The following is a 12,403-nucleotide window of genomic DNA, read 5'->3' as shown; positions in this document are numbered from 1 at the left end:
TTGGGATGCGAGGTTTTACTGCATCTCTTGTGTGAACAATCTATCCACCTAGAAAAGTGTCATGTGTCAAGAACCCATGTGAAGAACCCCTTACCACCCATGTGTAAAGAAAAGCCACTTGTGTTTGTGCATAGAAAGCCACATCTTGTGCTCATGTGTCAAAAGGATGTCCCTTTTGTATATGCCTATATAGAGGCACATTATGCTGAATAATATCAAGTTTTATCATTTGCAATTATACCCTATTGTATTGCGCAATAGTCTCTCTTTCAAGCTCTACACTAACCTCTCCATAACATGCCATTAGCATGAATGTCACACTAATCCACCCACCATAACCCAACAACTGGTATTAGAGCGATTCTTAGATTAGTATCTCCTAATCTCATTAGATCCTATGCATTTTTTCCTATGCTAGATTGTATTGGCACCTTCTCTAATTAGCCATTGCAATTGTTAACTCGACACCCCTTTTGCATTGCATATTAATCATGGCCTTAATCACATCATTAATTTTCCTCTTTTGAAGTCCTTTGGTAATGGGATATTTACTATTCATGCCACTACCCATACTAATTGATTAGGAAAGAAATTTAACAATTGTTCATAATTGCATCGTGATTGATGCATTATAAGTATCAACAATTATATAGGTTTTATGTATTTTATGTGCATATTAATTTTGAATCCATTGTAAAACATAAAAAAAACGTCATCTGAATTGATGAATTGATCGTGTGCTTGCGTCCTCTATGCAAGCTTCTATTCAAGCTCTTATTTGCCAACTTTATCCATAATTAGCCATCGCTAATTATCTCGACAGATTTTTGTGTTTATGAGAGAGAAAGAAAGTAGTGTGTGTGTGTGTGTGTGTGTGTGTTTCTGTATGATTTGTGGTGGGAGCCCACCCCAATAGTGACAACACAAGGCTTCTCGGCCACGAGCTAGTGGCGTGGTGCGACTCTATCCACCTTCGCTGAATGGCCTACATCATCAACAGCTTCTACGCTACGCCTCAACTTACCCAGTGCTACTCCAAGGTGGGCCACGGACCACGGCTTCTCGAATTGTTCCAGTGCTGCGCTGGTCTCCCTCGCCTCTACTAGTCGTCATCAAACCTCGCGCTGCATATGGCCTACCACAAGGCACACCCAATTTCTATCCTCCAAGGCTGCAGTTCATTACTTCTGCACACCTGCCATAGCCTACGCCTGCTTCCCTCTTGGATCCCACACACTATTGGTAGCTATCGGCCTGTCAAGTTGCTCCTCGTCATCTGATCAAGAGCCCACGCTACAAAAAATCCCACAGCCATGCTAAGCTGATGGTGCACCTGCCTGCACTCGGCCCCACCAGCGCAACCTCGCCATCTCCCACCAGCATCCCCCCGCCACTGGCCCCGCGGCCCTGATACGCCCACTCAGTTCTCCTGCCTCATCGTCAACATACCAGGGCCTCTGCTACATTTATCACTAATGGGTGAATAAAGTCTACTACACCAAAGGCATGCGCTAGCCAGTCTGCTTTCGAGTATCCTCTTGTCGATTGCTGCATCAAGAGAATTCATCTAGAAAGCTTCATCATGAACCTTATATCTCGGAAGTGATAGCCTGCGTTCTTCCATAGACATAGCTTTGTCATCCCAAACGAGGTAAACCTCATTAGCAGTGGTTTGTCCAGGAGCCCTGTGCCGACCGTAGCTGTAGCCGACCAAGGCCCAATCGTCACCTTATTGTCATCTTCCTCGTCGGCATCCGTAATTAAACCTTATTTCACATCTATTTTTGGGCATTAAGAATTATTTTTAAAAGGGGCCCATTCCCACCTAGCTTCAAAAATTCTTGAAGCTTTGAAGCTCTCGTCCCAACCTAAAAATCATCCCACAGTCTGGCCAAGCTTTGTGTTTTAGCTGTTGCATAATCTAAGAATCAGCGCAGTTCTTCAAAGCAACATCAAGATCTTCAAACCATTGTAAAATGGTGCTTCTCGCAAAGAGAAGAGTGACTTCACATTTGGTCAAGCTTTCAAACTTCACATCACAAGTGTCATGGCCAAGCACACCCAAGGCGTCCAAGCTTCCCGCTATCCTGAGCCTAAAGTGTTTTTTCCATGTGACTTCACACTTAATTAAAGCATTACCCACTATACATAGTCACACGAGGACTAGACATTGCCCTATACGTGGGTAAGACCTTCCTCTCACCACACACAGCAATGCACCATCATGGGAGAAAAGGGAATCGATAAATTCAACGGGCATGGCTTCCACGCGTGGCAGGCAAAAACTAAAGGTTACTTAATGCGAAAGCAGTTATGGTCCATCATTAAACCGATAAATGATGATGATAGAGTAGAAACACGACAAAGCTTAGCACAATTTGCGACTAAAGATGAGCACGCTCTCGCCATTCTTCTCACATCACTTGATGACAACTTTGTGCATTATTTGGATGATTGCATGGCTGCACACGAAGCATGGACAACCTTAGAGCAACATTTTGGTGCTATTGCCAAGCATTCTAATGTTGCATTAAAAATGCAACTATACGGAAAGCTCATAGAGCCTGGCGAAGATATGTCATCTCTTGTCAGTAGGCTCAAAAGTATCTGCTCACAGTTGACATATATAAAATGCCCCATAGATAATGAATATCAAATTGTTGTGCTTCTCAAAGTAGTACCAGATGCAGATGTTGGACAAATTGTAACAATGCTTAAAGAGAAAGACCCAATCCCTAAAATTGAAGATGTAATAAACTCTCTTCAAGAGCACGAAAAGAAACTCAAAGGTAGTCAACAACAAGCAATTGGTGCTTATGTGGTCTCATCCAACCGCTACAACCACAATCACAAAAGGAACTTAAACTGCACACACTGTGGCAGAACAAATCACCTTTCAAAGGCCGATTGCTATGAAATTAACCCTTGTCGCATTTGTGGCAAAAACAACCATGCTACAAAGTATTGCAGACTCAACAATAAATCTTCATAGGTTACCAATCACAAAGAACATTTCAAAGATCAAACAAAATCAAAATTCAACCTTGCCACCTCTCAAGATTCTGATGAAGATAACGACAATAATATTGGCTTGGTTTATGATGATGTAATGTGAGCATTCTCTCAATTGTACCTTACCCTCTATTTGTGCCAGGGGAAGCTTGTGTGTGCCTACACCCTGATGTTTTGTATGCCTACACCCTTTGTGCATATCTAGGGGAAGCAACTTTGTGTTCAAGGGGAGGCTTGTGAATTGTGTGCCTCACCCTAGTGTGTTTTGAGGGGAGGATTACAACCCATAGAATGTGACGATGTAAAAAAGTAGAATCTTTAACGATTCATTTCTTTTAGATCTAGCTCCGAAAATAACAAAGACTGCTTAGAGGATCTTAAGGGAGTTTTTTTTTAAATATAATAAGTAATTTATATAGCCATTCAATTTGATTTTCATGTATCTTATGGATTTCATCATAATACTCATGCAAAAAAAAAAAGAGTCAATTTGAGTTAGAGAAAGGTACTTTTCTACTGTTTTAATTTTTTCACTTCCACAATTAACTTAAGGTGTGGCTCCTTAGGTTTGGTAAAGTGTCAAGCCTAGAAATTTTGACACTTGTCCATATTTCATGGTTTAGTCTCTTTCTCCTAATCCTGGTGTGAGTGGTATGCAACCAAACCCCACATAGGGGGGGAATTGTTGGGATGCGAGGTTTTGTTGCATCTCTTGTGTGAACAATCTCTTCCATCTAGAAAAGTGTCATCTGTCAATAACCCCTGTGAAGAACCCCTTAACACCCATGTGTAAAGAAAAGCCACTTGTGTTTGTGTATAGGCAACCACATCTTGTGCTCATGTGTCAAAAGGCTGTCTCTTTTGTATAGGCCTATATAGAGGCACATTGTAATATCAAGTTTTATCATTTGAAATTATACCCTATAGTATTGTGCAATAGTCTCTCTTTCAAGCTCTACACTAACCTCTCCAAAGCATGCATACATTCGTGCTCATTCATGAGTGAAACGTGCTCAATGTACAATATGTCATGCCTAGGAAAAGGGATCACATAAAGACGCTGACAAAAATACAGGAAATGATCACGAATGAAACACTCGAACAATGCGTGCGTATCAATCATGCGAACACATAATACTTCCTGTGAGGGCTCTCTGGACCTAGGCTCAAGAGCCAAGATTGGTTCTTCGGGATCTATCTAATCTTCTTGTGGGGGTTCTGTGGACCTCGACTCGAGCCAAGATCGGTTCTTCGTGATTGATCAAATCTACAACGAGGTTAGCTTCGCTAGAAAAAGCATCAACTAACTCATCATCCTTGTGAACAATCACGTCTTCTTCATACAACTCATCATGCTTGTGAGAAATCACATCTTGATTATGCAAATCATCATGCTCAAAGATAACCACCCAATTGCTTTTGGAAGTCAAAAGTTTAAGCCGTTTGATTCTAGGTATATCACTTTTGAAAGTCCAATTTTTTTTTTTTTTTGCAAAACTCACAATTGTGAGTGAATTATATTGATCAACCCAAAAAATCACAAGGTCTTGTCATGCTCGTGTTGAGCCATGACATCATCCAAGGACCATAATTACATCGGCTATCTAGGGCAGCCACCCTTACCAACCCGCCCCCTTATCCTTGATACACAAGGTCCATTATCATGTTCTTCTGAAAATCAAAAGTTTAAGCCTTTTGATTCTAACTACATCACTTATGACAAGGAACTCATAACTATCATGCATACACTTTTAAAACTGGAAAAAATAAAAAACACTACAAGAGGTTATTCATATTAGCGACGCTCACACAGCGACGCTCAAAAAAAAAAATCCTGGCGTCGCTATGAGCGTCGCAAATTTCTTTGTAAATTTGCGACGCTCATAGCGACGCCGGCTGGGCTAAAAAAATAACCGAGCGCGCCCAAAAACTCAGATCTCAGATCTGAGTTTTTCGGCGCCCTCAAGCAAGGAGCAGATAACGCTCTCCCTCACTCTCTCTCTCTCTCTCTCTCTTTCTTCTCCACACACACACACACACACACGAGGAGAGGAAGGAGAGCCAGGTATGCTCCTTCCCTCTCCTCATTCTCATGTTCCCTTCCCCTCTTTCTCTCTCCCTCTCTCTCTCTCTCTCACACACACACATACACACACACATAGTGTTTTTGTGAGAGAGAGAGAGAGAGAGAGAGAGAGAGAGAGAGTACAAACAAAAACAAAAACGCACACACACATACATAAACAAAGAATGCACACACACATTGAGAGAGAAAAAGAGAGAGAGAGCATGCATAAACAAAAAACGCACGCATTGAGAGAGGAAAAGAGAGAGAGAACATGCATAAACAAAAAACGCACACATTGAGAGAGGAAAAGAGAGAGAAAACATGCATACGATCCAAAAAAACGCACACACATTGAGAGAGAAAGAGAGAGAAACTAATTTAACGTCGTAAGAAACTAATTAAAATTAAAAGACCTAAAGATCTAGCCGACGAGGAGTTGAACTCAAGACCTATTATTCAAGAGGGAAATGGCATAATCAATCTATCATACTTGGCATGGGTCATAGAAAGGTTATACCATTTATCTCTTTTTATTGGCACACACATCCACACACGCGCACACACACAAGAAGAAGAGAGTTATAACGTCGTAGGAAACTATCTTAAAAGACGTTAAAGATTAGGTTATATGTAGACTTACATTAAATTAGATTTAGGTTTATTTTTAACTAGATTTACGTTAATTTACGCTAGATTTAGATTTACGTTATATTAGATTAGATTTAGGTCTCCATAGACTGCGATGCCTGCATGAAGCGGGTGAAGAAAGCCCTCAATGGAATATAGGGTATTGCTGCCTTCACTCATGGTGGGCTCCGTCGATCCAAAAGTACTGGTGAAATGTCTTCAGAAGATAGGGACGAAGGTGGATCTTCAGGGCGGCAAGAGTCACTACATCCCCGACACAATGACCATCTAGACAACCTCTAGTCATTCAACAGCAACTTCAAAGCTAGTAACAAGAGCAAGAACGGTCTAAAGGGCCAATTGCTGTCGTCAGATGTGGATGGAGATGAGGCAGCGTCACCGCCGGAAGTTAACTCTCACATCTTTAGTGATGAGAATGCCAACGCTTGCCGAGTTATGTGAAAAATTATGTGTTAAATCAGTTTTAAGGTTCTTATAACCCCTGTTAGTGTAGTTCTTTGTTTTTAATATAACATAATTTACGTCTTTGTTTTTAATATAACATAATTTACGTTAGATTTAATTAGAGTTATGTTATATTAGATTAGACTTAGGTTTATTTAGGTTTACCCACACACACACACACACAAGAAGAAGAGAGTTTTAACGTCGTAGGAAACTATCCCAAAAGACGTTAAAGATTAGGTTAGATGTAGACTTACGTTAAATTAGATTTAGGTTTATTTTTAGTTAGATTTACGTTTATTTAGATTTACGCTTATTTACGTTAGATCGAGTCCACGCAAGAATTACTTACGGTTTAGGGTTTTGAGTTAGACGAACGGTGAAAAGATCTACTGTGAAAAGATGTTAAGATGCTGTGAAGTGCTACAGCTAGAGAAGAGGCAAAGGGGTTTTGTCCACTACATGCAGTATCATGTAGACGTGGGTCTATAGATTTCTTGTACCCACAAATATAGGTATTGACCAATAAAGACGAGATTATAACCCGGTGGTTCTGATCTCCATGCACCTCTAGACCGAGGTGTGCGGGGATTGGACATGACTAGAGAATGTGAGGTAGAGAGAGAGAGAGAGAGAGAGAGAGAGAGAGAGAGAGAGAGAGAGAGAGAGATAAGACGAAGAATGCCAATAGAATATTAAATTTGTTGTCCAGGATATAAGTTTTTTATCCTCATTATGAGTAGCGACGAGGATGTGGGACCGTCCAACCGAAACACCTATCTCTCAACGAGGGTCTTATGTCCTTGTAATCAATGCAAGGATGCTGTGCGACGGACAAGACGTGTTTCTTTGCAGCACGTTTGCGAATTTTGCGAGTTCGATCCATCTATTATAGATCGAGTTGTTGCCAATTATAACTCGTCGGACTCTGACGCTGGCCAACAAGCAGCAATCTTGCAACCCAATAGACGTGTTCGCAGGCGCTTTGGTCAAGCAGCATATGTGAGGCCACAAGATGTAGCCTCTGACAGCTCGGGGGATGATCATGCAGAGCACATTCCCAACGAGGCAATGTTTGAGCCCGAGATTGATGAAATGATCGAGACGATCATGGATTCAGAAAGGCTTATCTATGATGATATGAAAAGTGAAGCCGATACGCCATTGTATAATGGAGCACGTATGTCTAAATTGAAAGCACTCCTGGTTCTTCTCAACATGCAGGCAAAGTTTGGATGGAGTGACACTAGCGTCACAGCGCTTTTTAGGTGATCTATTACAATTAGTTTACTTTAATAAAACTCTAAATGTATAATGATCTGATAGATTTTTACACGACTGTATCATATTTTTATGTTGTGTAGATTGTTGAAAGAGCACATACTACCAGCTGACAATGTGAGGCCAGATTCCCGAGATGAAGCAAGAAAGATTTTGCGAAACTTGGGGATGGATTACAATTCTATCCACGCTTGTCCTAATGATTGCATTCTTTTGAGAGGGGAATACATAGACATGGAGAAGTGTCCGAAATGTGATTCCGAAAGATATCGAGTAGATCTCCACGGGACAAAAATTCCACAAAAGGTTTTGCGACATTTCCCTCTGCTTCCTCGCATCAAGCATTTCTTCGAATGTAAGTCCATGGCCGCCCTAGGATCATGGCATGAGGAGAATAAATCTTCGGATGGTGTGCTACGAATTCCTGCAGATTGCGTAGCGTGGAAACATATAGATGGAACATGGTCGGATTTTGCCAGGGAAGCTCGAAATTTGCGCTTAGGCCTGGCTATGGATGGCGTAAATCCATTTGGTCAAAGATCAACATCTTACAGTGTATGGCCCGTTGTCATCGTCAACTACAACATTCCCCCGTGGTTGACTACGAAGAAGGGGCACCTATGGCTAAGCTTGATTGTGCCAGGGCGATATAAAGTGGGGAATATGGATGTGTATCTTCGTCCACTATTGGAAGAGCTACAACAATTGTGGATTGGCATAGAGGTGGTGGATATGAGCCAACACACAAGACGACGGAATGCTTTGATCAGAGGCATTCTAATGTGGACCATGCATGACTATCCCGGGCTAACAGAATGCTCAGGTGATCTATTGACACTCCTCACTCAGACACTGTAAATCTTGTTTTTTCCCATAGTTGATCTATTATCATGTGTATACATGCAGGGCTTCAAACAAGCGGATACAGAGCATGTGTCACATGTGGACCTAGACTGAATGCACGTAGGGCACCCTCACTGAAGAAGCAAATCTACGAAGGTCATCAAGCGTATCTTCCAGAGAATCATGTGTTACGCGACGGCTTTTTGGGAAGAGAGCCACCAAGGATGTCTGCACAAGCATGGTTAGAGCAGAAGGAGATGTGCGATGACGGATTGCCTCCAGGGATGAAGAGACTATCTCTATGGTACGAGTTACCATACTGGCCCCGACTCATGATCAATCACTTGCTCGATCCAATGCACATATTCAAGAATGTGGGTAATCTACTATGGGACCATCTGACCGGCAAGAAAGATACTTTGGGAGCCAGAGTTGACCTTAGAAATGTGGATCGTATGGAGCAATATTGGCCGCAAACAACGTCTGATGGATCGATAAAACTCCCTAAAGCACCATGGAAAAGTAAAAGAGACCATTCGATCTTTGCGGACCCCCACTGGCGTAATGCACTCGCTCCGAACGTGTTTTACTAAAGAAGGAAAGCTTACCGGTTTGAAGTCACACGATTGGCATAAAATGTGTCAGGTACGTTCATAGTGGAATTTAATATCATTGCATAAAATGTGGACTTTAATATCATTGCTGCACATACTTTACAGTTTATTTTACCGGTTGCCATTGAGGGATGTTTGTCTCTCGACATCCGTAACACAATCTACAAACTTGCAAAGCTGGTGCAATGGATCTCACAAAAGGAGATCAACGTAGACTCCATACCATTCGCCAAACTAAATGCTGCGGAGCTTGTGTGCATGTTTGAGAAACATTTTCCTACTACAATGCTAACCATTCAGGTGCATCTTCTTGTAAACATAGTTGATGAGGTGGAAATAGCTGGCACAGTTCATTCCAGATGGATGTTCTTCTTAGAACGTTTCATGAAAACGCTTAAGGGATATATAAGTGCGTCAAAAGGCACGTCCGGAGGGTAGCATGGCAGAAGGTTGGTTGGTATCAGAGTACCTAGTGTACATTGGAGAGTGGCTAGACGGATTTGATAAATCCCGGGACACGCTATGGCGAACCATAGATGATGAGCGCATATCTGGGATTGTCATGTGCAATCTCGGTGTTGAGAAGAAGATGACGGAAGATCTACAGGCTAAAATCAACCGATTTTGCATGCTTCACAATCCAGTGATGCAAAAGTGGATTTCACAATATGAGGATGCAAAGCAAGAGCGACAAAGGGCACGAATCGAGTGGAGACGGGGAAGACGACCACCGATGCACTATCCGACGGGTCTGGAGAGCCTACCAACCTTCATGAGCTTAAGATGGTTGCACAAACAATTGAAAAGCGCACAACAATGCGGTGACGAAGTGACTGAAGAAGAGTGGGAGTACTCTCGGGGTTGCGCGACCAAGGTAAGTTTGCAATGTACGACTAGCAAGTGACTTTATTTATAAACGTTTGAACGGCCACTCATAATCTTTTTTCGTTGTAGTATAAGTCATACACAGCAGCATGGTGTAAAGGTCGACATTTTAGGGTGGAACGAATCGACAAAAAGCGTTTTACTCAAGATTGTGGAATCATGGCAAAATTTGAACAGTCTAGTCGACGACGTTCCTCTGATGCAGATCCTGTGGTGGCGGAACTCACTTACTTCGGCACGCTGCAAGAGATTTTGAGGATCGATTACAGAGGATTTTTTGTCGACTTGTTTGACGTGCAATGGTTCAAGATAATCATGGAGGGTCGCAACGCTACTGTGCGTAGAGGAGAGTCTGGTTTTCTTGAGGTGGATTCTACTAAGAAATGGACTAACCTAAGAGACACTTTCGTACTACCCGAGCATTGTGAACAAGTAAGTATGTAAATAGTTAACATCCCCCTTTTACAAGTTATGTGCTTGAAAGCTCTCATGTAAGTTATGTGGCTCTGGCAGGTAATATTTCATCCTACAAAGTCTACATCAAACTGGTGGTACGTCATAGAGGTAGCCCCTCGTAGTGCAAGGACGTATGAAGGCTACCATGTGCCAATCACAACGGCATCAATGGAGGAGATCAGAAAAGATGCTCAATCAGAAGCCGCTGCGGTGGTGCCAGACGAGCATCAAGATGCTACTACCTTATATGGGGTGCATGCAGAGGAGCTACAAAATGAAACAGAGGATATGTGTTTAAACGGAGAGCTCTATATAGATATAGGTAGTTATGCTGAGTTATGCGAGGATGAGAGAGAGATCTCTTAAAGCCACAAATATTGTATTTGAACAATTTTGCTCCGTGTTGTAAAAGCTCTGGCTCTCTAAGTACCTTCCATGGTGTATAACGCTCTTTTCTACTCGCGCTCACATCTTTTGATTGAAAATTCTGAGTTTTCGACTTGCCTCTTCTATCACTCAATTCATTGCGTCATTGTATTTATATGCGTCATTACGTCATTGTATTTAATGGTCTTTGCGTCATTGTATTTATATGCGTCATTACGTCATTGTATTTAATGGTCTTTGCATCATTGTCTACTCTATTCATTCAATATTAAGTTTAAATATTCGTGTGTTTAATGTAGGTATGGATGATGAGGAGTTTCTTTCTTCTTTGTCACCGCAGCAGAGACAGTGGTACGTGGAGCGTCATCGCTCTGGCGCATCATCGCGCGTTCCTACTCCATCCGCATCTCCCTCTCTTTCGGAGCATTCGGTGCGCTCCGAAGCTTCGGCGTCGACGAGACGAGCTTCACACTCGTCTAGACACCGGCGCTCTAGTGGTGGCAGTGGCGGTTGTTGTGGGGATTCCGCCACCGATGCCTCCACACCGCCTCGTGTTCGACGAGGCTCATTACCCTCCCCTTCTTTGCCCGCCCCCACACCAGCCACAACATCGCCATCTACGCCAGGTTTTGCACGGCTGACTGTTCCTAGAAGCTACACACCTCTACCTACTCCGCCAGGAGCCACCCCACTCGACACTCCTCGCTTCGGGGCCCAGACGCCGGTGGAGACACCTGACGTCCGTACCCCCATCGACACGCCGCTAGAGACCCCTGCCGGGACACCCAGGTTCACGCGTCACCGGCCAGAGGGCTTGTCTTACTCCATCGACTTCAGCGGCGGCATCATCATGGATGATGACGGCAAGAAGGTGATCTCGCGCATGCGTGGTCTTTGCTCTCAGCTGTTTAGACACTACATACTAAACAAATGGAGTGAAGTACCAAGTGATTTAAAAAACAGAGTCATCAGCATACTTCATGATGAGTTTCCCGTTCCAACACGGGATCAGCGCTTCAATGAAGACCTGATGAAGATTCGAATGCGCGAATACTGCAAACACAAGCGTTCCGAAGTGCAAAAAGCAATCAAGAATGGGTGGAACAGGCCAGATTGGCTGGCCAAAGAAGATTGGAAGAATGCGAAGAAAGCAGCGCGCGAGAATCCCGACAAGTGGAAGCAACAAAAGGATGCAGCCAGAGCGCGAGTAGAGGCAGGGAGCTCGCACCACTTGGGGAGCGATGGATGGGCATCATTTGAGGCCGATTTTGTAAGTGTTTTCACATTGCTCTTTATGTTCGATAGTTTAGGGTTTATGAGTTTTTAATTCTAACATAATGAAATCTTTGTATGTTTTGACAGTGGTTGATGACAGGACGTGATCCCACACCGTACGAGCGCGAGTACGCAGGCAGGAAGGGCTTAAACGCCCTCATGGACATTCTCAGTTCTCGCGGCGGCATGGTTAGTATTAGGGTTTACTCTTTTTTATTTTTTGTATTGTTTTATAAATGTCGTTATATGTTTATACTTACTGAAAGCTGTCTTATTGTCTTTTTTTGCACAATCCGACAGATACGCCGCTTGGACGCGATGAGACGTCTGACTAGACGACGTCAGTTTAGCCGTAGCTAGATAGCATTAGTTTAGGGTTTCTCATAGCTTATGTATCATGAGACGGATTTTATACGTCTTTTTGAACCATGTATATTATTACATTTGTCACCGCAGTTCATTTTGCCAATCAATTCTTTATGCCTATGAT

General features: G+C 42.8%; 1 pseudogene; it reads left to right on the top strand.

The window, feature by feature from the left end:
* Nucleotides 1-1,059: 1,059 nt before the first annotated feature.
* Nucleotides 1,060-3,115, top strand: LOC147460272 (uncharacterized; annotated as a pseudogene).
* Nucleotides 3,116-12,403: the final 9,288 nt, after the last annotated feature.

Source organism: Adiantum capillus-veneris, chromosome 4, assembly GCF_014529385.1.
Source record: "Adiantum capillus-veneris isolate H3 chromosome 4, ASM1452938v2, whole genome shotgun sequence".
NCBI classification, from domain to species: domain Eukaryota; kingdom Viridiplantae; phylum Streptophyta; class Polypodiopsida; order Polypodiales; family Pteridaceae; genus Adiantum; species Adiantum capillus-veneris.
This window is presented reverse-complemented; position numbering and strand designations above follow the sequence as displayed.